This window comes from Thermobia domestica, chromosome 6 (assembly GCF_964235325.1).
Source record: "Thermobia domestica chromosome 6, izTheDome1.hap1.1, whole genome shotgun sequence".
NCBI classification, from domain to species: domain Eukaryota; kingdom Metazoa; phylum Arthropoda; class Insecta; order Zygentoma; family Lepismatidae; genus Thermobia; species Thermobia domestica.
In genome coordinates this window covers 71,512,270-71,539,843 of record NC_137459.1, presented here as the reverse complement: position 1 = coordinate 71,539,843, position 27,574 = coordinate 71,512,270, and the positions used below count along the sequence as shown (strand labels likewise).

Here is a 27,574-nt window from a genome sequence, read left to right as displayed (position 1 = left end):
TAAAAAAAATCTGGTTTTATTATTTTGTTTGTCAATGTCTGTTGTTTGGAGTGTCTAAATATCTGCAGCGTAGTAACAATACACCTATACTGCCGTGTCGTGACAAAACGCTGTAACCTTGGCGAAGAAGTTTTGCGAAAATGAGCCTTAAAGGTTTCATCCGAAAATGTGATCTGTATCTTGTAGAACCAGTGTAACTAGGCAATAATGGTCAACCAATCAATTTTCACCAAATTTAATCACACAACATGCATTTACGTAACATTACATGTAACCACGTGTTTCCAAAGTCAAGATACACTATTTCTACACGATATAGATCACATTTTCGGATGAAAACTTTAAGGCTCATTTTCGCAAAACTTCTTCGCCAAAGTTACAGCGTTTTGTCACGACACGGCAGTATAGAAAGTCGTGATTGGTTTCTGGTTGAACGCTTACAACAGGTACCAAGATATCTAGTCCCAGGTCATGTGAGTTCATGGCAAACAACACTGAGACAGAGGGAGAGAGATGTGGGGACAGAGAGTGATTCACACATGTAAGGATAGAATTATGGGTTAACATCTACCTTTTGAGGAAGATTGCGATTTTGTGAGGCATAAGAATCAAACTTTCTCAGTCGAACATATAGTAGAAGTTCGATAAATTAAAGATTTTAGTTTTACTTCTCACTATTATTCCTTATATGCTAAATGAGTTGATTAGTTGATTTTAGTAGACTTGAAGCTATAAGTCGCAGACAATAGATTTTATTGCCCCCTTAATTGCTTTATTACCTAACGACTTTCGATGTCAATATGGCCGTGTCGGCCTTGGGGAGGTTTTAGGGGGAGGTTGTTTTATTACCCTGTTTGTTAGGTGGTTAGACGGGTTCCTGGAAAAGGTTGAGTGTTAGGAGGGATGGAGTAGTTTCTAGAAAAGAGGTTGAAGGACATGATTTGATAGGGTTGTTTCTAACAGCTATGCTATGATCAAATTAATTATTCTTTTATTTGTATTTTCTTAATAAATTAGTCGGAACAATTGTACTGGTTCGCTTGCTAAGCAAGCTCCTTATTTATTGGATTGTATGCTAAAGCATACTCTGCTTATTTATTGGATCGTTTGCTGTGCAAACTCCTTATTTATTGGATCGTATGCTAAAGCATACTCCATAGAACAATCTCTGATTGTGATTATATTAATTAATTCTTTTAATAAATTAATTGGAACAATTTCTATTGGATTGCTTGCCCTACAAGCTCCTTATTTATTGGATCGCTTCATTAGAAGCTCATTCTTATTTGCATTTTCCTAATAAATTAGTCGGAACAATATGTGAGCATACTAGAAACGCTTGTTGTTAAATTTGATTGTGATTATATTAATTAATTTGACCATTTGCATAGCAACTTGTATTTTGATGAATCGTATGCTAAAGCATACTCGTTGTTAAATTTGATTGTGATCATATTAATTCTTTATTCTTTCGCTTCATTAGAAGCTCTTTCTTATTTGTATTTTCCTAATAAATTGGAGGGAATAAACTTTATTCATGCGGGACTTCTTAATTTGACGGATCGTATCTTTATTTTCTCGAACACTGTGTGAGCATACTAGAAATTTTGTGTATAGAATATGTATGTATACTTCGGTACGATAGGCATTGCTGGTACATATACAGAGCGTGGTTCTTGTACGTCTTTCGCTGGTGAACTTAAGACATGAACTGAACTTTTCGCGCGCTTTTTGGAAACTCGTTGTGCAAGAGGGAAAGATGGCGTTGTTGGGTAACAGGTGCGTGTTAAAACATGAAGACAAATACAAAGGAAAACCGACGACACGTTTAGTATACATCACAGAGTGCCGACATAGTAATAAAAACAAGTTTGGCGCCAGGGTAGGTGAACACAAGACATTGTCGGCGAAGAATACAAAGAAGATTGAGGTTGTGGTAGGTAAACATGTTGAATCATGCCCCTATGCTAATTGGTAATAGAAAAGAAGTTTTGCGCGGCGAATGATGAACACGTGATTACCTTGTGGGTATGAAAATACTTTAAATACGGGCTATAGCGGAAAATATATATAGAGACACCATGCATCTCTTTGAGAAAGAAGAACGCTACGAGGTTAACACTGAAGCAATATCCGATGCTGAAACAGAAATATACGAATCATCGTCAGATGAAGAATATGATTTTGATGCAATAGATTCACCAGTGCTAACAACAGTTTCACCAACGCCACCGTCATCTCCAGCAGTATTATCAAGAACATCACGATTTTGGGGTTTAGATTGTTGTTGTAATAGTCAAAAGGTGGATCGTGAATGTATAAAGAAGGCTATTGAAAAATGGGATTTCAACGATACATTAATATGCGATGGATGTAGAGAAGGAGCCCCTCACGATTTTGCGCATGATTGTATGAATGTACACCCAGAGTCATTGGAAACCCGTGCATGGAGTATTATTGCAAGTCCTAGTGTTGAAGAAGATGTGTTTTACTTGTATGCAAACACCCATATTATTGGAATATTAACAAGAGAAAAATTCTATGAAACGTATGTGGAATTATTAAGTGATACAGACTATCTTCCGGAATTACTGGACATTTTCATAAGAAAAGACAAGCGGAAAGCGAATATTTCAGATTGAGAAAATGTATTCGAATAGAGTTAGTGTTTCATGTGTGTTATGCAGTGATGAAAACATTAATGTGAACTGTGTATTAAAAACTATAAAAGTATACTTACGTAACACCAATCCAATTGAATGCATGGAATGCAAGTTAAATTTTCCTCATGATTGTACTCATCTTCATAATACTGGAACATTTGCAACGAAGTACTTATCTCTTGATAAAACTCTTAGTGAACTTTTTGAAGTTTTTGAACAAGAACATAGTGAAATCTCATTTATATGGTTTATGCGTAAAATTTGTGATCTTTTAAAAAATACAGAATTTGTTGGACAGATTATTCCGTTTTTCATTTATCACACAAATGAAATTTCACCATGTGTAAATCAATATATTATCGATATTCAAGGTTTTAAAATGTCTGATAATGAATTTATCATTCGTGAGTTTTGTTTAACTGCCTGCGATGATACAGTAAATTTCCATTGCTTGGTAAAATCACCATTAGATTATAATTTATTATCAATAGGATGTCAAAAACAAATTGAATGGTTAACTTTAAATTTACACGGTTTGAAATGGAATAGCAAAACTGGATATACTGTATCATGCATACGAAACCTTGTATATCAATTATGTTCAAAGAATTCATCCTTTTATTGTAAAGGTTTAGAGAAATCTCTTTGGATTAAAAGAATATTTGCATTAGATAATGTCATTGATTTAGAAACAAAACATTGTCCACCATTAAGTGAATTATGTGGAAACACATTTAATGATTATTGTAATTTTCATACAAATATTGTAAAGAAATCAGGATGTGCATATCGTAATGCACAACAGTTGAATTATTGGTGGAAATATGAAAGATCAACAGCATTAACTAATGCATTATCAAGATTGTAATGATTTTTCTTAGGAATTGTAAATAAAATGCAGGGATGTAAGTTTTTAAAAAAAATTTATTGAAAATTTAAAAAAAAATTGTATATATGATAAAAAAATAAAAAAATTGTAGACATATAATAAGAAAAAAATAAAGAAATAAAAAAAAATTATTTCTGTTTTCTTTTTTTAAAAAATTTGTTCACATGTTTATAAACGATATCATCATTCTTTTTCAAATTTTTCTTGTTAAACATTTTTAAACACTTTTGAAATGATTGAGTGCGGATAATATGATGCAAAAAGAACAACACAAAATACCCGCACAACACAGAATTATCATGCTGATATTGATGATTATTCGTAAAGTACATTTTAGTATTTTTCGACAAAAAGTTTTTTATTTCTTTGGGAATGTCCATAGCAAGACTGTCAAAGTAGTACCCATGTTTTTTCTTATTGATGTACACTGCGACCCAGTGGGAACCAGCAGAATCAGATGTATCAAGATTAATCACAAGTGCAGCAGGAGGTTCTACCGTTACAGGAAGTCTGTCAATAGGGTAAATTCCAGTAACACTTGCACCAGTCACTTTATCACTTAGTAACACTTTTAACAATTCGTCACTATACATGATGAAGATTATTATTTTTAATTGTAGAAGGTATGTAACTATCACTGTTATTCACATGTAAGACATAGTCATACACTTTTACATATTCACTATACAGTAATGCTTCATGAACACTGCACCTATATTGTCCGAAACGATGCTTATTATGTGCACACCGATGAACGTGAAAACTTAATGCAGTATACTTTGGACAGTTTATTTCTTCTAAATTTGTAACTTCTCTTTGAAGAATTTCTTGAAGAAAACACTTTCTATTTATTCCGTAGGTGTATATTGTTGTAGTATTTGAACAATATGATTGAAGTATTTCTTTAAGATGGGAATATTCTACATCGCCTTCGTGCCAGGTAATGCCATACACATTCTCACCTAGATATTTGTTTGTACTTACGATCGGCTCAGCTAACTTATTTAAAGGAAATGGTGGTTTAAAAATCCAATTTTGGAAAAAGGGAACGTCAGGATTTACAATGGCTAATTCTTTTACAATAAAGTCATCTTCGTTATCATGATACGCCGAGAAGTGTACAACAACCCTCATCCGACTCAACTGAATAAATTAGAAGGTGTTATCAGTATAAATATTTCTATCTTTGTCTACTTGTGCTAAAGAATCGAATTGTGCGTACACAATGCATGTAACAGGTTCAGTTAAAGTTTCTGAAAATGATACTTTTAAATTTACAGGGGAATCGCGTACCACATCCCACGTGTTGTCGTCTAAAGTTCCTGTTGGAGATAGAATAAAAGCATACAGAGCATATCCGTTTGGATACTCATCAAGAGTAACAGTATGTGAATAATTTTGATAATATATACCAGTACCTGAAATCAAAGTATAGTAACTTAGAAGATATAAATTGTTATTAAAATCAGGAGTGAGGGGGTTGGGAGGAAATGATTTTGAGCCGACTTGTAATTGCAGTTTGTTAACGTTAAAGTTTTGAAATTCAAAGGGATTAAGATGTGATTTCCCATTGAAGGCTGTGTTGGAGATGAAACCAATAACCAGGCCTTTAGGAACATTACCCAGGAAAAGATTATCAATGTTGTAAGAGTTTACTTGTGCAGGTATAGTATAAGATCTTGTCTCCACTCTCGTCAGAGGTAACTTGGCTGTTTCCGAACCCATTCGTGTATTTAATTGCATAGCTAAATCTGCAGCTACATCAATACGTCGTACATGAAGAATAACTTCCTCAAGTGCAACTTTATAACTTGTATTTTCAGGAGACATTAAGCAAAAATTATCTTTACTACGATGTAGTTTTACACGTAAACTTACTTTGTTAGGAAGCATACGATCTAAACTTACAATATCAGTATGAAGACGTCCATACATTTCAAAAGATTTACTATTTTTCACCTTATTAGCACGTTTTTGAAAACCAGCATTTGTATTATCTAATTTATTAAAATTTTTTGCAGTATCTTTATGCCACAACCCACATGCTAAATGTGTTTGAGAAGCATCATAAGAATAATTTAATAATGTTTCAATGTATGCACGATAAGGATAAGATCCTGATGAGGAACTAATTAATTTATCATTTAACGAAATATCAATTTGACTAAATAAAGAATGTAAGAAATTATTTACTGGTGCAACAGTATCATCATTAGCTAAAGTTGTACCATCAGCTTTAGTAATTTTACAACGTACATAAAGATATAGATATGCAGGATGAATAAATTCCCCTGTTTCTCCTGGAATAACAAATTCAATAGGTCCTTCTGAGGTTAATGTGGAAATAGGACGATATTCAGCATTTGTAGTTGCTTCAATAGCTGTTTGTGTCATTGGTATAGAAAAGAAATCAAATTCATTGGTACAACATTCAAAACTACTTGAATTTAGGAGCGCCATTATGAAAAGATGTCGTGTATATGTTTACGTTTTGTTGGTGGTCCAAACTTTACAATTGCAGGAGCTTTCCTCTTGCGTGACCGTCTCTTGCCGTTACCAGTTAGCAACTGCCCAACTTTATTAATTGCTTTTGTCTTTAAACTATTACCAGCTTCTTTTACACGCGCACGAACAGATTCTTTAAATGGTCGATTTTCTAATACATCACCCGCAACTTGCATACCGGTTTGTAATGCTTGACGTCCTACAGTTTTTGCACCTTGTTTAAGAAATGGTAAAGCAAAACGAAATAATCCTTTAAAGAAACTACCTATACCATGTCCCCTTTGATATACAGGTCCTGAAAAATATGGTATTCCGCGCCCACGGTGATAAGTAACACGTCTTGCTCTCATCTTTTTCCTATAATTATTATTTAGCAGATGCAGGAGAGCGTTTAAAATGTAGTGTTACGGTCAGTGTCCCAGAACGAAATGGCAAATTTCGCCCTGCATGATCTTTTAATAGTATTTCAATTGTGTTAAAACAAAATTTTGCAAGTGGCATATAATGAATATCTTCAAAGGTAATTGTTTGAACTTTTCCGTATTTAATATCAGAGATTGTTGCTATACGTAATAATGGTGCTTTTGTATCACCTAAAAATTGATATTGTATAATATCTGTATATATAAAAATTTGATGTGGATATCCGATATCAACATATGGTTGTTTGAATCCACGAGATTCTTTAACAAGATCTGATTTTTCAGAAAAACCTAATTGTAAAGCTAATGTAGGCGACAATGTCACTGATTCTACACGTTCATCACATTCAACATGCACAACATTTGAAAAACTAAATTTTATAAAACTTGATATTGCGTTTAATTCCTCTAGTAAATGATGAATGGATGGATAATATCCAACAAGAATTTTACTTTTCATAGGTTCTGCATTTTTAAATTTGTACCATATAACATTTTCACCTTCAGTAACATTATAACATGTTAATGGAATATGTACTTCACTTAATCCTACATACCAATCGGATTCTGATAAACGAATATTATTTTTTAATTGATTAATAAAATGTGTTGGACTATTTGTAGGATATACATCTGCACTAGCATTTGAAACTAATGTAATGTAAAAACTATCATCAATACTTTCAGAAATCATTTTCGTTTAAAGTGAAGCGTTAGGTTTGAAGTCCCAAAACGAAATGGTAATTTTAACCCGTGTTCATCTTTTAAGTTTACTTCTATCGTATCAAAATATTTCTTTTCAACTTTAACATAATGTGGTGAGTGAAACACAAAAGATTTTACATGACCGTGTTGTACATTATATACACTAAGTTTTCGAACTAATGGTCCTATATTTTGTTGTTGTTTTACAATATCAATGCAAACATTAATTGTATTGGGAATATTATAATCTAAATCACATGGAAATTTTCCACGTGCTAATATTAAATCAACATTTCTAACTTTTGTGTATACAACTTTTTTAACATCATACGTATTTTCATTAATAAATCCGAAAATGTGTTGTAATCCTGGTGTAACACCAATCATACATTGATCTTCTAATTTCAAAGAATGTTTAATAACAATTTGATTTTTATTTTTTAAATAGTGTAACATACGAGCATTTTCAGGAATTAATTGTAGAATAGATTCAATTGATGAATAATATCCAGGTGTAATTGGAACATGGTGGCGTTCAACTTTACCATCGATAACACTAGTAATTATAATTTCTTCATTTTCACCAACATTGTAAAAACTCCACGGAATATTAATTTGTGTTAATGCAACACCCCATTCCCCATCACGTAAATCAATAGGTTGTGCCAATTTAACTCGAAAAGATGATGTTGTATTATTATCAAAAAGATTGCTACTTGCATTTGAAGGAAGAGTAACGTAAAAGTCGTGTGTAAAGTTCGAATTCATTTTGCAGACTGAATAGAATCTGATCTAATCCACGAATTCATACTTGATGGATATCCTAACCATTTTACATACATCCACCCATTTTTACGTTTCAATACTTTTTCAATAAGATATGTTTTCTTTGAATTTATAATTACTTTTTGTAATTCTTCTGCATAAAATATTCCTTTAATTTCTTCACCGTTCCAATCTTTTAATTTGTAAGTGACAGGATCTGACTTTATACATTTGTCAACAATAAATATTTCTTGTGACCATTTAGGTAAATATCCTTTTTCTAATTTATGTTTATACTTACTAACACGAACTAAATTTACAAGTTATATTTTTCTTATTCTTTTTATTTCCGTATAATGTTTCCCACACTTGATTCACATTGAAATCATTTACTTGTGCAGGTGCCATTTTAATACTTGAATGGTATGAATGATTATAATTTTTTACAATTTGATCTAATACATTAATATAACGATAAGTATTCTTTGCAGTAAAATAACGATACAATCTTTCTTTTAATGTACGTATAAAGCGTTCTGCTAACGCACACTTAATTTCGGAATGAACACTATAATGATTAATTTCATATTCTTTAAACAATTGTTTTACATGCCGATTATAAAATTCACCACCTAAATCTGTTTGTACGTTAAACACAGGTAACTTGAAATTTTTAAAAATTTTTGTTATTGCTTTTACCATTTCAGGACCTTTCTTTGTTTTTAACGGAACACAATATGCATAACGTGAAAAAATGTCAATACAACATAATATATATTTATAATTATTATTATACTTTGCAATATTTTGCATATCTGCTAAATCCATTTGTAATGTTTCATTTGGTGCACTAACATAATACTTTTTACGTTCAAAAACTTTACGAGCTGGTGCATGTAATGTATAAGCATCTTGAGAAGCTAACAATTTTTTTTAATTTTCTTTTTAGATAACTTTGTTTTGCGTTGTAATGTTTGTATACTTGATAAAGAATCAGGATTTGAATAATCATAATATATTTTTGATAATTTTGTCATTTTACATACGATATTCTTTCCAATGTTTAAATAAATTAGCTACCACTGCAGGACTAGGAGATTTTCTTACTTTACGAATACGTTGTCTACTACTACTACTACTACTTTTCACTTTTGATGCTGGCGTGCTAATAGGTGTACCAATAAATTCTTTAGGAACATTAAGATCTTCTAATAAATTTTTAAATTCATGAATACCTATAGGATTTCTTGAATATTTTCTTGTACGAACAACATCATTTACTAAATCTATAATATTTGAACCTGGTATTGTTTTTTCATGAATACGTACTGTACCAGACTTATCCCACTGAATTTTATTACAACTTGTCAACTGTTTTAATAATAGATCTGTTTTCCTACGAAGTGTTTTCGGTACTGATTGTAAAATGTCTGATACAAATGGTAAAATAGAAGTATTGCTATCTTGTTTGGAAGTTGATGATGATGATTTTTCTTCTTCTTCTTCTTGAATGATAGGTAAAGTAATAGGTTTATGTGAAGAAGATGTATACTGTAAATAACGATGCAAAGCTTGTTGATATAATTTCCACTTTTGTTGTACACTAAGATCACGACGTTTTAAGATGTTATTCATTTCTTCATCTAAACGTGACTGATGTGAATCTATGGATTTAAGATTCGATTGAATTTCATGTACAGCATTTTCAGGAACTAAAATCATTTTACGTAATTCTGACATACTTAACGACTAAAAATACTGCTTCCCACTGCTGCAAGAAGTGGTCCCAAGATTAACGGTAAAAGAGCACCACCTTTCTGTAGTAACAACTTTTTCTTTTTATTCAATGCAGTACGTTGCTGAGATAAAGCACGTAAGATCTTTTTATGTCTACGTAAACGTTGCTTCTGACGAGAATTTAAAGGGATGTTTCCTTTTATTGTGTTCTTAGCTACTTGAGATATTGTTCTTATTAAATCCCCTGAAGCATTTTGTAAAATGTGTTTTCGTTTGGTATTCTTGCATTTGCACAGCGCACGGAGCGTGCTGTAGTGTTGTTTCACCTTCAACATCTTGATGCAGACTAAACAAAAATTTCTGTATGCATATCTTTTACGTTAGCGTACACATACATGATTTCATTCGGAAAAATATTTGTACGTATTCGCAATGCATCGTTTGTTTTTTGTGTCAAGTCAAATAATAAATAAGTGTGAGGCTCTCGTGTTACTTCTTCGAACACACTCACGACTTCTTTACTATACCGAGGCATAATTTGCCTTGCTAGATATTGTATTTGTAATTTATCACGTGGATTTTTAAATACTATAATATAATGTGCATTTAAACTAATATCACGTGCATGTTTTCCTTTTGGAAATAAATTTTGAATAATAAATATTACAGTTAACTTTTTGTGATGTGCATACTTTGTAAATAAATTAGCAACATCACCATTAGTTTCTGACATTAAATCATCAAGTATTAATAATGAATTTTCTTTGATTTCAAAATTATTCATGTCAGGTATTCCCTCTACAAAACGTATTTTTGCATTTGCATCTAATTTTGGTATTACTGCACCATAACACCAAACAATATCATTAAAACTTTATACTAAACATTTGATCATGTTCATTAAGTAAACGATTTACAAAACAAGTTTTACCAGCCCTTGAAGGACCAGCGATTAAAATAGTAGAGGGATGTTGAAACTTTAACATCTTGTAATCAAATGAATGCATACAATAGAGACTCTGCTTTATATACACACTCACACTCACACATTGAATATCAAGTTTCCAAGGGAATTTTAATATTTTCACAATCATTGATTGTTCGGAGTATACATAGTAATGAAATGGATAAAAAAATCACTGGGATATAAAATTAAAGCTGAAGTGACTAGTTTATACATTGTTTGCACAGCAAACGAAAATATAAAAAGAATAAAATAAATTAAGAATAAATTAAATAAATTAGGAATAAATTAAATAAATTAGGAATAAATTAAAAAATAAATATTTTTTACAATCGATGATGGTTCGGGGTTTCATTACACGAAAGAGACATTCATACAAGTCACATTCACTCATTCGTGGGCCTATAACCGTAAGGTACACTTGCACGTTTTCGTATTGGTTCATCGTCGGTCATGTCAGGTTCGTCAATCCGTTTTCGTTTTTTGTTGACCTCACGGTGTGTCTGTGTCTCTCTACAGCTAAAGATACGGAACCCCGGTCTACGAACGATGCTATTTGGGTTTTCTATTACTGTGGACTCTAATTGTCCAGACACTAATTTATAGAAACTCTCAAAGTTAATTTTCTGAGAGGTCCTATCATTTAGTGTTATCCCCCTAATTTTGTATATATGCCGAACATCCCCTTGGGCATTTGTTAGCCGCATAGCATAATTTTTACAGCCAAGACCAATAAAGGTTGTAAACTCCCAACCTTCAGGAATTTCATTCGTCAGATCACCCAAATAGTTTCCGAGCGGTAACAAGGGTTCCTCATCTTTTTTCTGTAAGTACATGATACTGTCAGTGTCACAGTAGATTACTCTGTCAGGTCCTACAGTCGTCAGTAGTTCGTAAAGTCTAAGTCTAGCCCACGAAGTAATAAATGCGGCTAGTATCACATTGGAAAACTCCAACGGAACGTTTTCATTTTCAATGTCTCTGTACGTGAGAATGAGATGGTCACCATCAATTGGCACCACACTTTGAATTTCATACCTTGCCGTAGTTAAATACCTAAGAAAGGTAACCTCATCACTAACGATTATACTCTGCGACATGTCTGTGCGTTGCCCCCACTTACCATACAATGAATTGAGGTATAGCTTCGCACACTGCCTCAATCCCGGGTTCATCCTAATATTGTCATAATTTAATCGTATGCCTTCATGGGCATAATATTCTTCGATATATTTTTGTTTGTCTTCTTCAGTGGTGCAGTAAGCAGGAAAACCAGAGGCTTCCTGCTTCATCTGAAGGAAGGAATTCACGTAGGTCCCGAACAGCCCTCCTGAATTCCCCTCTTCAGGATCTAAAAGTTCAAATTCCCATATCTCATGTATATCGATTATTTTGTAACCTTTTTTAAGAGCAAGGTGTAACTCTGGTGTACAAAATGTTCCTGTGAGAGCACACTCAGCATCGCTATGGGTACATTCGTTAGTGTTTTCTTCTTCCATGCATGTGCGGCAAAGGCCGAAAAGTAATCGACCTCCCGCAACGTATGGTAAGATCGGAAAGTAGAGGTCCTTTGGAGGGACGATTGTGCATTTGACTACACCGTGAATACTTTCCACATCTGGAAAGTCCGGTCCCGTGTGAATCTTAGGTGATTTAACCGGCATAGGTTTACGTGCCATCACCCAAGGGTATAACGATGTTACATCGGCGTAGGAAATTCGCTCATCACTCGCACAATTGACGTAGGAACGAAAGACCTCCGTGCGACCACCGTTGTAACAGTTCTTAGGAATAAGAAAATCAGGTAGATTAGTACAACGTTCTTGAACAAACTTTTGCACTTTCTTATCCGTCTTTACCTTATTGTCCCAAGAACATTCCCATATTTCGTATAGGTTTACACCTATACTTTTCAGGTACCTACGGCGGCGCATGGTTTGCTCATATCGTTTTTCCATCGTATTGTACGAGTCCTGGGCATCGTGCAAAACCGCGTCACGGTTAAAGGGGAAGCAAAGGCGGCAGGCATGGAAATAACACCCGTAAAAGTCGAAGGCAGCGTTGAGTCCTTCGTGCCATCCATCGACCTTGTACCTACCAATATACTTTTCCCCACCTCTCCTAGCATGCTGGATTTCTATCCCTAATTGGTCTTCCATATACATAAGCCATTGCATAGCTTTTGTACTATACTTGGTCTTATGATGAAATCCCAACGCGGGAATGATAGGAATAGTATTCTCCGGTAAGTGCAAGGTACGATATGTCCGCATCGCAAGACTTGCAATGGTAGATGATGTTATGAAACATTGCAAATCCTCCGTTTTCTCTTCGATGATATCGCTAAACTTAATGACCGCTTCTGTTAGAATTCTAACATCATTCTCACAATAAGCCAGCATATCCCTCTGCAGGTTAAACTCCTCGCCACTTTCCGCACGTTCTTGGTGCCAGGCTTCCAGTTGTTTTCTTTCTTCTGTGCTTCGACCTTCAGGGTCATAGTATTCAATCGGAGGGTAGGGACCAACATAATTTTGATTTTCTTCAGTATTGAATAAATATGGGAAATCTCCCTTCTTTAAATTTTGACTAAGGCCTAACGTTTTTGGTAATTTGGATAATTTCGTACCAATAAAAAGGAAAGAGTCGCGGAAAAAGATACGATTACCTATACTGATATTAAAAATCTTTTGACCCTGAATAAGGACACTAGGTACAATATGCTGGTCTTCTATTAGAGTTCTAAGACAGAAGAGACCATCGTAGCGACTACCATTATGGGCGATTGCCACGATCTTCTGAAAGACAGGACGCTCTACTAACACGTGGTTAATAAAAGCCGTCATTGTCTTAAAAGAAAACGAACGATTTCCAACATTGTCACCGCACGTTTTACAAGGCTCATCAATACCTTTTCTTATACAGGCGTGACAAACATGACGACAGCACACCAGTACAACTTCGTGTTCCCTTTCACCGCGATCATTCGGTGCCTTCAACATCGTCTCTACATCATAGGTGATGTACATAAACCTTTTCGTATGAAGAGGTGGCTGTCTCTGAACAAAACATGTATGGTTTGTATCAACATACGCACGGCACGTTGAACAATAATGTTCACCACACATGTGATCAGATTTTCGACCTCTCTTATCAAAGATGACACCGCAATTGATGCAGAGCTTTACATTATCACATACAGACCTAGCCGCTTTATTAGGTGTCAGATGATTATTAAAGCATTCACCTTCAGCAAACTCTCTATTGCATACATTGCATTTAATTCTGTTCGCAGTATAATCGCGTTCGTGAGTATGTTCGCAATAAGTACAACGAGTTTTACACTTGTGTGCACGTGACCTTTCATCATAAGCTTCCAAACAATAATAACAATACTTTCGTGCCTTGAGGAAAGTTCTAATGTTACGAATAGGTTCGAAATGACCAATGGTGTTACCTCTTCGATAAAGGATAAAAATCTTATTTTCTGCAGGTTCTCCCGGGTAACGTACTATATATTCCCGGTTATTCTTTTCATGCTCCTGATAAACTACGATTTGATATTCCCCTTTCAAATATGCTTGAAAGAGTTCCAGATCGGAAAAGTCACAACCTTGCTTACTTTCAACGTTAACACCTGCCATCTCGCAGAGAACTTCTGCTTTAAGAAGCCATGTATCTTGGCTTCTTGTTCTTAAATTATACAAATCATGTTTTGTACCGTGGAGCTTTACTTGTCCCCATACAATGGCCATAGGGAGACAGTAAATATTTCTATTTTCAATACGAATTAATCGTTTTTCTAAGTAATCTTGGTATTTTGCATATTTGTCAATGGCACTCGTTGTATTATTTCTTCCCTGGCCGTGCATACTCTCAGCGATATGGAATCGAAACAATAGTTCTTGCCCCAAAAGGAACACTTCATTCGAATTTAATACACGTTCGATTGAAGTGAGGACTGTCCTAGCAGAGAAATTGCCCTTTCTTCTAAACGGAACGTACACTGGTTTGTTGTTGGTACTATTACTACTCTCTATGTATAAGCCAATGTAGTCCGAGGGGCGTGCATTGGAGATCACATGTTCCAACGCAAAATTAACTAAGCTTTCGATATAAGCCTCTGGGTTATTAATATTCCTTTCATCACCCACAGGTCTGACGGCAATTTCATGTCCCGTAAGATGGAACTTACGAAACATTTGTCTGCTTTCTCTTATAACTTCGAAATTACTATTTCTTTGATTATCCCCGCCATTATTATTATTATCACTACCACTACCACCTGTACTACCACTATTAGGACTACTAATAGTACCAGTTGTACTATTGTTGTTGTTTATGTTACCATGTCCAACCATTGCTGGAACATTGGCATATGACGGGTTAGGCTGAGGAGTAAAAATCATTTGGTCCCCATAGTCATGATTATCCTGTACACAGTATTCAGGCGGATTGTATACAGGATTTTCTCCCTGGACTTGTTGCGTGGGTATATCCACAGCATTGTCCTCGTTTTGAACCAAACTCCTCATTTCTTCAGCTGGTATTTCATCGGAATTTTGAGTGCCAATCCCATTTACTTCATCCAAGAAAGCTAAATCTTCATTTGTTAATTGATATAGATTATTAGGACTCAAGTTATGATTTTCTTGAGGGGGCATGACTATGGCATTATTTGTGGATGGGATTAAGCACGGTTCCGAAACAAAGCGCGTGCCAAAATCAAAAAAGTCCGATAACTCTGTATCTTTTATCCTATCCACCTGACCTTCCCCACATGATAATAAATAAAAGAGTTTTGACTGCGCCGATTCGTAAGTATCACATGTACGGAAAAATCCATACAAAAATAAATCTATTATATCAGCACTGCTTACGCAGTGCTGGAGAAGTAATGTATCATTACCTTCGAAGGCACGAAGGGCGCGTAGGAGTGCATCGCATCTCCCCGAGCCCCGATATCCCAGCCTGTTCAATTCCATGATGGCTTTCCAGGTACTGAAGACCCTCGGGTACTCGTTGAAACCGCGCACCAATTCCTGGAGATAAATTTCATCAACCATATTCAATTCTTCGGATGGGCAGAAGAAATCCATCTGAAAGAAATAAGACAAAGAAAAAACTATTTTGAGTTATCAAGTTGACGTTAATATATCACTTGAATATAAAAGAGAGAGAGCACATTCAATTACTTTCAACCTATAGTTACATTTTAATGATATGTAAATAAAAAGCATTCACTTATTTTCAATCTATAGTCAAATAATGATATGTAAATAGAAAACAATTTGTTCAATTTATGAAAAAAAATCAGTAAAATATATTCACTTATATTCAGATGTAATCTATTCTTTTAAAATATCCAGACACAATAAGTCTCTCTCTGTTCATTAATATTGGTTAAATACAGCTCAAATATGTATAATTTCTTTCTTTTTAAAAAAAAATCACAATAAGTGAAGAAATACACACCTTTTAAGCCTTTAGTTGTTCGTTCACAACACCAGAAAAAGAAGAAAAAATGTCGACTCTGTGTCGCTGTAAGTCTAAACAATAATGTCTGGGTGTTCTATTTGTGCTGCTACCACCACTCAAGGTTCGGCAAAGCTTCAATGTCTGGAATACAATAGGCTTGAATCAATTTCTTTATACTTTATTTAATAGTATTAAAACTATATAGTTAATTAATTAAGATGCGCTAAAGCTTGTCCTTGATCTTACACGTACGCTGCCGTGAAAGGAAATGATACCCCCACACGCCAAATTCAAGTTATATCATGTCCTATCATGTATTGCACAATCACTACTACTACTAGTGACATCTAGCGGCAAAAGTCATAATTAAAGATTAGTTGTGCGTTGAAAGTCCCGCAGTGCTGACGCGTGTGCGACAAAGTTCCGTATATTTCTTAGGTGAGTATAGTATATATGTTTTCATTGTGTAATAAACCATAGCACATGCTTGTATATTCTGTTGGTCTTAATATTCTATCAAAGTATTGAAGATCAAACGCGTATAAGTAAAACTATTGGGTTAAATAAGGAATATAAACCCATGTCTTTCAGTGACAGAGCAAATATTTACTTAAGTGGTGCAGTACCACATCATTTCTGGGGTATGAAGCCCCAGTCTTTCAGTGAGGGTTCCCCCTCTACTAGTACTGCTGCATACATTTACATTAAAATCCTAGTGCCAAAAAATACGAAGTAAAACCAAAATCTCTCACTCCAAATCCATATATAAAACAAGTAACGTTCAGTAATGGGAGGCATTACTCTTAAAGACTGGTATACCCCCTTTTCTCTACGCAAAAAGAGTGCATTCAGTAATTAAAAGTTGTGATGGGGAATTCAGTACGGGCATAGTGCCCCCTATTCCCCAACGCAAAAGAGTGCATTCAGTAATTGAAAAGTTGTGAGGGGAAATTCAGTCCGGGTATAGCCCCCCCCCTCTTCCTCCACGCAAACGAGCGCGTTCACACTGCATTGGATTCTCTTTCTGCAACCCTAACAAAATATTTCGTATTTCATTTCATTTTTACAAAGCCAATATTTATTTTTCTCACTCATTACCTTGCTTAATATAGAGTTAGTATGTACAAAAACCATGTGACTACCATATGATTAAGATTCTGAATACTGTATCACATGTTTAAATACGCAAGTTCATATTTTATATATTTTTCAAATATATTCCCAAGACTTATTCAGAAATAAAAGAACATCTAGCTTAAATTTCTCTCACTTAATTACATTCTTTCATTTGTCATGTCTTGGAAAAAGATCCATTTGAGTATTCACTACGTTTCGTGATAAACAAGCTATTCTAACACGAATTCAAAGGGAGAAGTCCACTGCTATGATCCAAAATGAATCAATGAACGTAGTTCTTTTCTTGCGAGTCTAACTGTGGGAAAGAAAAGTCTACACATTTACGTAAAAATTGCAATATTCACATGTATCTTGGAAATTGCATCCACTACAACTAAGAACTCTTTATATAAGTACATTTTTCAGTGTGAAAACACATTAAAACACTTTTTCGCGGATCTAAACACTTTTTGTTCACTTCTGAACACTTTGTGAATACATCTGTACACTTAATACTGACTGATTTTCTAAAATATTAGGGATACAAGCAAGACAAATGTCTATCTTTTCTCTTGAACTTAATTATTTTACACTAAACAATATATTTTGAACATTATCTGTAGTAAATATTGAATATGTATGTGTTCTAAAAGTGTTCTTTATGTGTAAATTGCTTATTTTCCGAAAAGACTTCCCAATATGAATACAGATTCATGACAAATCATTCAGACACAATGTATTTATATAAAATCTACCATCAAAAATATTGGACAGTACGCAATTCTGTTTAATCACAATTTCAGTTATAAAGATTCAAAGAAATTGCACACTTGATTTTTGCCGTAAAGTCCATCAGTGGCGGGTCTTAAGGTAGATTGTCAAACATTTCTAAAATACCAACTATTATGTATTAAACTATAAAGTATCTCATTGACGGTTCTTAAGGGATGTCCCCACCCATTTCTAAAACTATAAGTCCAACCGTCATTGGCGGTTCTTAAGGGATGTCCCCATACATTTCTAAAACTATAAGTCCAACCGTCATTGGCGGTTCTTAAGGGATGTCACCACGCATTTCTAAAACTATAAAGTATCTCATTGACGGTTCTTAAGGGATGTCCCCATACATTTCTAAAACTATAAGTCCGTCCGTCAATGGCGATTCTTAAGGGATGTCACCACGCATTTCTAAAACTATAAAGTATCTCATTGACGGTTCTTAAGGGACGTCACCACGCATTTTTCTCTAAAAAGATTAACACTGCCAAGATATTTTTCGTGTCCCCACATATTCTTAACTATGATAATAATGCTAGTTCCATTCTTCACTCTTTCCTGTGGTTAACTTGCCCAAAAAAAACGCAACCAAAACGGAATCAAAACTCAAACATAGTATTCAAACATTAAAAAAAAAAAAATTTCGTTCCTTCGTGGTGACCGTTCAGGAGGCTAGCTTTTCCCTGTTGGGCGTTATGCCCCCGCATGTATGAATCCCCCTGTTTTGGCAAACACAGAAGGCGTTATAAGTCACACGGGGTTCCCTCAGGTTCGGGGCGTTATGCCCCAGTGTATGGATCCCCACGATTTTCGGTAAACACGTACAACAATATAAGTCAGCCGCGATTCCCCTGTTTGGGGGGCTATGCCCCCATGTATGGTTCCCCCGGTTTTGGCTCGATATGCTCCCCACAAGTTAAAACATATTGGCAAACTCTTAGTTCGTTTCTACACTGTGTTAATTATTTTCATAAGAAAAAACAATATGTGTTAATTTTCTAGGAGGAGTCCCACCATTCGATACTTATGCAAATATATCTAATCAATTATAATGATATAAAACTTACTTGAATATAATATCTTCTTCTTTGAACAAACACAGAAAAAAATCCAGAAAAAACACTTTAAAGAAGCAAGGCAGAAGCAAGGCAAAAGACTTCACGAGCAAAATTGTTAATACAGGAATGTGTACTCCATTTATATAATATATTTTTTATTTATTCATTAACATAAGGGGAATGGAATAGGGGAAGAAAAAAATAAAGTAAATGAATTTGCCTCACTCTGCAAAAAAAGCAGAAAAGAATTCCTTTGTCGGTCTCTTGCCGAATCGAAGCAAATATTTCTTTCTTTCTTTTTCTATAGAGGTAATACCATGGAATTTTCACACAATGCCTAAAGTTTGAAAAACATCGCCACCATGTCTGAATTCGTACCTCAAACACGCCAAATTGTCGTATTTTTCAGGGTAATAGTTGTTTACCAAGCAATAAAATTCGTTAGCTGGGTTCCTAGATTTTAAAAATTCCGGCTTTATTCAGTAAGCTATATAGCTATCTGTTTCAATAACTTGTATTTTGCCGAAAAGAACAGCATAATTATTGTATGTGGCAAAACACAGAAACCATTCTACGGGTTCTTTTTTGTGTGTGTGTGTGTTGTTTTGCAAACTCAATATGAAGGACATCCATTTATTCATCAGGTTATTCGCATTGAGTACAAGGACACCCTGGCAATACCTTGTTTGTTTGTCCGAACAGGGTAGTGGGCGGGGAAAAGGTTGTTGATCGCAACTGGTTTGAAGAAAACATCCTTTGTGAGGAAAAATGTGTCAGTTGTCGCGGGGTAAAATCCTGTTCACACAGGATGTGGCCAAAGAGAGGCGGGGGAAGGCTGGGGAAAAAAATGTATGTCACTTGTTGCGGTGGGAAGAGAGGGTAAAAACCTGTTCACACAGGATGTGGCCAAAGAGAGGCGGGGGAAGGGTTGGTTCTCCCGTTCACTCAAACTAAAGGTAATGATTGGCCCCCATGGTTAAACATTGGAGGCGGACCAAAGTGGTTTTTCCTGGCCAATCATATCGCAAGGTTGTTTGCATAGGGTGTGAGAAACTGAACGTCAATCTTCACCCTCAGTATTGCAATGGCAGTTGGAGAAAGAACACATCAGTTTGCGAATTTCGTACTGAGCACCGCTGAAAAATAGCAGAGTTAAGTCTGTCATTTAAGAACCACACAAGCTAAACGAAAGAAGTGCAGTTCGCAACAAGAAAAATAAATGAAAATAAATAAATATTTCCTCCTTTCCTTCCTTTTCCCCCACCATCTTAATACTTTACTCCGTAAAACAAAGCACCATTAAAAATCGTTGCTAAACATTGGAGCTTAAAGGGTGTAATCATATTCATTATTCATAATTTTCTAGTTCAAATAAGAGTGTTCAATTAGTTACGAGCTTTACAAGTCAGATCATAATTAAATTAATGGGGAAAAAACTTGTGGGAACTAAGGACCGCGTTTTAAGCCATATACTGAAGTTCTAATTATCTAAATCATAGTTTTAATTCTAATTTAATTATAATTTCGATTCAAGAAACGTATTAAATCATGTTTAAAGCTAGGAACAGCGTTCAAAGTCGTATCCTCAATCAAAATCGTGTTGGATCGCGTTCAATGACGTATACCATTGCTCTAATTATCTAAATCATGGTTTTAATTCTAATTTGATTATAATTTCAATTCAATAAACGTATTAAATCATGTTTGAAGCTAGGAACAGCGTTCAAAGCCGTATCCTCAATCAAATATCATGTTGGATCATGTTTGAAGCTAGGGATTGCGTTCAATGACGTATACCAATGCTCTAATTATCTAAATCATAGTTTTAATTCTAATTTGATTATAATTTCGATTCAAGAATCGTATAGGAGCGTGTTTCAACAAGAAAGGAGGTCATTCCACTTTTCCAAACAACCTCTATTGCACAACTAATAAAACCACTTCCCCAGAAACTTCCCCCAAGCCCGGGGCCGGTCTCCCCAAGGCCGACACGGCCATATTGACATCAAAAGTCGTTAGGTAATAAAGCAATTAAGGGGGCAATAAAATCTATTGTCTGCGACTTATAGCTTCAAGTCTACTGATTTTGAGTTTAACATCCCTTTCAGCAGCGAGGCTATATGAGACGGGACCTACTGATTATAACGTGGACACCGAACATACATGAGCTTCTGCCGAGAATTGAGTCAGGGTCTCCCATGACAAATGCGCGTACGCTAACCGCTTAGCCACGAAGGAACTCTATGGTAAATGAGACGGATGTTTAATAGGAATAAACGATTGTGAAATTGAAAAATGTGTGCTCTTCCACCAGTAATTGAACCAGGATAACATGCACCAAACACACGCGCGCTAACCACTAAAAGGAAGGAGAGCTTCGAGACTAAAATGCAAATAAGATATCCTATATATTACAGTTTTACCTTTAGATTTTTCTAACCCCCTTTTCCTTTTAGCAGCTTTCATATTTTTACTGTCTTTTTTCCGACAAAATTGCAACGCTTGTTTCAGTATTTATAATAAATAACATTGGTAACAGAAGTGAGAGTACATTTCCAATCTTCATACACTTCTACATCGAAAGTGTTGGCAGTCTTAAGTAACCGAGAAGAACATGGTTCGTCAAATAGTGTCCATGGGTGATGCTGAACTCTGTTGTTTCATGGGCGAAAAATTCGAAACCTATTTCCGAAAGCTGTTTCTTTCTTCTCATTCTCCATTCTTAATATATTTCTCTTCTTGAGCAATCATCTGACGCTTTGAAAAGAATTCTCCACCCTAATTCGACAATTGTGGTTGTAATGCTTGCTGTTCAACTTACAAAATTTGATTATTATAGTTCACAAAATCACAATTTTTTCTATGAATGTGGATGCTGTTCGATCATTTATTTGGGATACGGAAAAAATCTCGCGGCCGAAACATCGCCGCCCAAAATCTCGCCGGCGAAAACCTCGCGGGACAAAATCCCGCCGGTCCAAAACCTTGCGTTGCCAAAACCTCGCCGGGCCAAAACCTCGCCACCCAAAACATCGCGTGGCCAAAACCTTGCCGCGAATGAAACTTTTCTTTAAAATTTACTCTATGAGTTTCTTAATATGCAATTCCACATTACAAATAATAATAATAATCAAAATATTAATAATAATAATAATAATAATAATAATAATAATAATAATAATAATAATAATAATAATAATAATAAGAAGAAGAAGAAGAAGAAGAAGAAGAAGAAGATACAAAACATCGTGTGCGTGGGCTTTCTCGGGTTATTCCCGTTTCCTCCCACATTCTTTATTCGATCTTTTCCTTCATTCTGGTCATCTTCGTCTCCTTTAACCTACAGGACATAATCAAGGGACGTCGTAAAAACTCATATATTATTTCACACTTTCATAAATATTATTAGATTGTTGTTAAAATTTTAAGTTTTTGGATGTTCCAAAGCTCACGAAACTAACCCCGTTAGTTGTCATTACTTTCGTTATGCAGATTTTCTTTCCCTATAAAGAGTTTAAAAACATCCTCTTGCCCTACCTTCACATTGAAATCCTCTTATAATGAAATAGAATTTTCATATGGTATCGCGGGACTTGGTCAAATACCCGTGATACTTCTTCTGAAACAGCGTCTTGTATACCGTCATCCTTATCATCTGTTGGAACATTTACATTTTGGTCAGGCGAGATTTTGGGTATGGCGATATTTTGGGGCGCGCGAGGTTTTGGCAAGGCGAGGTTTTGGCCCGGCGAGGTTTTGGGTGGCAAGGTTTTGGCCAGCCGAGGTTTTGACCCCGCGAGATTTTGGCCCGCGACGTTTTGGGCGGGGAGGTTTTGGCCAGGCGGGGTTTTGGTCAGGCGAGATTTTGTCCCGCGAGGTTCTGGGGGGCGAGGTTTTGGCCAGGCAAGGTTTCGGGCCGGCGAGAATTTGGGCCGCGAGGTTTCGCGAGGCGAGGTTTTGGTCCGCGAGGTTGTCGCCGCGAGGTTCTGGCCGCGAGGTTTTGTACCCAAACCCATTTATTTACCTAATCCTAACCTTGCATATGTGAATATATCACTCTCTATCCACATATTTGAATCTCTCTTCCTACTCTCTCTCTCTCTCTCTCTCTCTCTCTCTCTCTATCTATCTATCTCAATGCCATCCGTCACGAAGTCACATCACCTGGGATCAAACCTCTGATACTTCAAATCATATGAAAGAAATCTACCAATGGACCATCGTGGCTCCTATACCTTCGCTGTTAGTAGACTGCATATATTTTGACACTTTAAACAGGGAAATATATTTCCAATCTTCATGCCTCGAAAGTTTTGGCATTCTCGAAATGTATAAAAAAAAACATGATTTTTCAAGTCCAAGTGGCCTTGTCCGTGAGTAAGTTGTTAACGTCGTGACTTCAGAACAAAAAGGTTCTTGGTTCGAAACCAGTTTCCGAAAGTTATCGTTAAGATCCTTCTCTCACTGGACAATTATCTAATGCTAAAAAAACACCTTAATTCGACAACTGCAGGGGTGTGATGCTTACAGATTTTAATGAGAACTTATGATTCTTATTATACTTTAGAAAATCACAAGATTCCTCAGAATATTGATGCAGCCCGATCATTTATTTCTCCAATTCTAAGCTTGTATACATGATTGCATTCCTTTCTGTCCCCATAGTTGAATATGTCTCTCTTCTCTCTCTCTGTCTCTTTCACTTTCACTGGCCGAAAAGTGTTCTTACCTCTTGGTTGTATGTAACCAGCCCTACTATGTTGGATTTCTGGTGACAGTTAATTTTAGGATAAGTTTTTCTCATCAGATTTTTAAGTAATTATTTGATTTTTTTTTAAAGCAAGGAGCTTACTGTTACTTTTCCCAATTTTTATATGTACAAACTTTTCTCGGGAACAGCTTATGCGGTTAGAGAAAACCACATCGAAATATTATTATTTTAACAACAACACCGTGTATAAACATGGAAGACAGGTGGTTTGTATCTGAATACTATAAACTATTTGACTACTGACCTCTGTTGTCATGAAATCTGGGAGGCAAGGACACGTTCGCAAGGTTCTGGGTTTGAGTTCTGGTGGAGGAAGTATTCGGTCTCGAGTGAAAAATTATTAAAAGTTACAGGGTGCCGGCAAGCACATTCAATATTGTTCGACATGGTTTAGGGTTGTCATAGGATCGAGCGCCTTGGCTTACCTGAGCCGAGCCGGTGGCTCATCCCAACCGCCCCTGTTCGAGCTTTTCGCTTAGTTGAACTGAGTTGAGATTGCTGTCATCACTACCCGGGTTGGACTTCTACTTGAGCTCAAAACATCGACCGTGAACGATATCTCTTCTCGTTCTCGCTATATTCCACATAATATCATTTTGACCCCATTTTTATGCCCCTATTTGACCCTTTCAGTGTGCTTGTTGGCTGATATAAAAAAATACGTGTCGCTTCTTTTTCAATATTCTTTATGTCTGTGCAATCTTATCACAATCGGTGTGTTACACCTGGGTACCCTGCCTTGTAAGTATTATGTCATACACGTCGCTTTATTATTTTATGTTCTCCCTATTCTTTATATAATAATATAATTTAAAACTTTGTTTCACGCTTTGACTCCTTTACTTTTTAACTATAGTTAAAGATTATCCTTGTACTAACGCTTAAGGTTATATGAGTCGCTGACTGCCAGATAAGAGCATAAAATTAAAACAGTATGTCATTCTTCTGGTTTCGCTGTAATTCTCCTGATGCATGAATTTCTCTTTTTACTGTAAAAATGGGGAAAACCTTAATAAATGAATTGACCTCGACTACGAATGGTTTATATTCTCAGTGCGTACAATGAGTGCTAATTATGAGAACGGTATTTTAATTACTTAAGTTTCGCCGTTTTTAGCCTCCGGAAAGCCAATTTATTTGCAAATGACCCATGTGTGTGTGTGTGTATGATTATAATATAAACTGACGTGTTTAGGTGCTAGTAGGTTTGAAGGAATAAACTAATAAAAAATAAAATATTTAGGTGCCAAGAAAATAATCAGCAAAATATATAGTAAATTTTTATAATGCGCAGTTGGCAACACTACACCAGAATAATAGCTCAGAGCGCCCCTGCATGTTGCAATACTAAAATTGTTTCAAAGGAAAATAAAATAAGTAACCAAAACACTTTAATATAACACTTATCGTATGCAGTAAATTGCACTTAGTACTAACAGGGGGGAGGGGGCTCTGATGCCCACAACACTTTCCTTACTTGTAAATAGAAAAAAATAAAACAATAAAAACTAAGCAAGTAAGTTTTATGATGAATGGGGTCAAGGTTGACAATACATTTTTTTTAAAGATTTTTTTTAGGTATTTAAAAATGTTACAAAATGTAACAAAAATAACTTGTGGGCCTCCGACGCCTCCCCCCCCTTTGTGTTCCTAGGGTTATTGAGGAATTTATATGTCCGGGTTTTAACTTCTTAGCTTGACACGGTCGTGACCTAATATGCATTTTTGGCATAAATATTGAACTCCCTTTACCACCCTTCGGACACTCCCTTCAATCTATGTAATACAACAAAATCTTAGTTCAAGATAAGTAGTAAATATGCCTCAAACTGTTTAACCGCTTTTCCGTGATACGGTCACAAACAACAGGCAACATCGTTTTCAACGTGGAGAAAGAAATTCTAGAAAATGTTCCTTAAAATGGAAACTTTCAAAACCGCTGGAGCACGTGTCCCCTTACTTTTAATATGAAAGTTTGTATACCAAGTTTTATCTTAGTAATGTAACATACTTGCGAGGTACTGTATTTTTTATATATTTTAACCCCCTCTACCTTCTCTCGATATGCCATTTAATCACATTAACATGGTAAAAACTCAACTGAGTTGGTACTCACTTTATTCGAAATTTTACATTAAACTATTCAACCGTTTCCCCGTGATACGATCAAAAACAGTATTCAATATCAGTTTCAATTCAAAGAAATGAGTTATAGAAAATGTCCTCTTCCTCCTCCCTGAAAACGAAAATTCCCATTAACGCTTGGACATGGGTCCACTTATATTTTAACGACGAGTTGATATTTCGAGTTTTATCTTACTAACTTGACGGACTCATAATATATTCTATTTTCTGCTGAAATTTTGAGTCCCTTCCGCCCCGTAGGATACGTTCTTCAATGAAAGTAAAACGATTTTAAAAGAAAACTAGTTCAAAGTACGTAATAACTATATAAAAAAATCGGTTCAGGTGTTTTCCTGTGGTGTGATCACAAACAAGATTATTTTCATTTTTATATAATACGCTGGTGTTGATTTCCCGCATCCCTTGGTTGAAATAAATAATTTAAATATACAGCTCCTTTATACTCCTTCCCCTCCCCAAGTTACAGGACTGAATTTGGATTTAAACGACATTGGTTTTGTTACTGTTCATCTCAGAGACCACGAAAGCTATCAATAAATTGAAATCAATTGATCGAAAGAGAAAATTTATGATTAGGACGACCGGCTTTCGTAAGACAAAATATTCACATCCACTCACAGACCCGTCCAATCTACGTGCCCGTCTACATCGATAAATACTTTTGCGAAATGTGTATGGGTGCATAACGAACTATTTGTCTCGGAAGATAAAAGCCACACGAAGATTTTAAATTTAGTTAGAAAATAATAGATACTTACAATCGGGATCAATGAATCAACAGGTGGAACACGCCGGAGAACTTCAGAGTGCAAGGTTTACAGTCGACAGCCTGGAAACAAATAAAAAAATGAAGAATTAATTATTTTGACCTAAACTTAATTGGCAGTTGCTCTTAAACATTTAATGCAATTTAGAAACTTACCACTTTTGCCAATATGACACTTTGCTTATTTGATGCTGAACAACCACTCATGAACAGCCACACTGTAGTTCGTTGCTCTTTTTCTCCATGAAAAAAAGAAAAAAAAAAACACTCGTAACTGTTATTATGTTATTCAATACGTCTCTGAAAACACAACCAAGACGACGCAACGACAAATGGGACGCATATTCATACTCCTTCAATTATATAAGGCGTCAGTCGACGCCTTTGCGCATGCTCAGTGACTATTTTTTCTAAAGTTCATACTAACTGTTAATTTCGATTGAAAATTTGTTTCCTAAAAGAACATTTCGTAATAATCAATTAATAAAACACTGATCAATTACAATTTTAATAAAATATAATTCTAGAAAGAACTGCAGGATGTATTTTGGCGGGAAAAGCGTTGCACACACTTTGAACTTCTTGGTGATATTGCTGCCAACTGTCAGTGTTAATAACTACGCTCATCTGACTGACTATTTGAGAATTTTTCTTTTTTCAATTATTCAATATTTTTCTTGCCCAGTTTTCATTCTTTCAACTCTCACAGTATGGGTATCCGTCATTGAGAACATTTGGTTTATCTCCCTCCCTCCAATTCTTGTTATCATCAATTGATTATTAAATTCGAAATTTATTACCACATTCAAAATA

The 27,574-nt window shown here is 35.3% G+C and overlaps 1 long non-coding RNA gene across 1 annotated transcript in view; it reads right to left on the bottom strand.

The window, feature by feature from the left end:
- Nucleotides 1-27,054, bottom strand: part of LOC145687687 (uncharacterized) — a 33,638-nt gene extending 6,584 nt beyond the window's left edge. Inside the window, exons 1-2 of the long non-coding RNA XR_014131711.1 lie at nt 26,918-27,054; nt 26,754-26,824 (exon numbers count right to left, since the gene is read on the bottom strand). This is a non-coding gene — a long non-coding RNA (uncharacterized LOC145687687). The remainder of the gene's footprint in view (nt 1-26,753; nt 26,825-26,917) is intronic.
- Nucleotides 27,055-27,574: the final 520 nt, after the last annotated feature.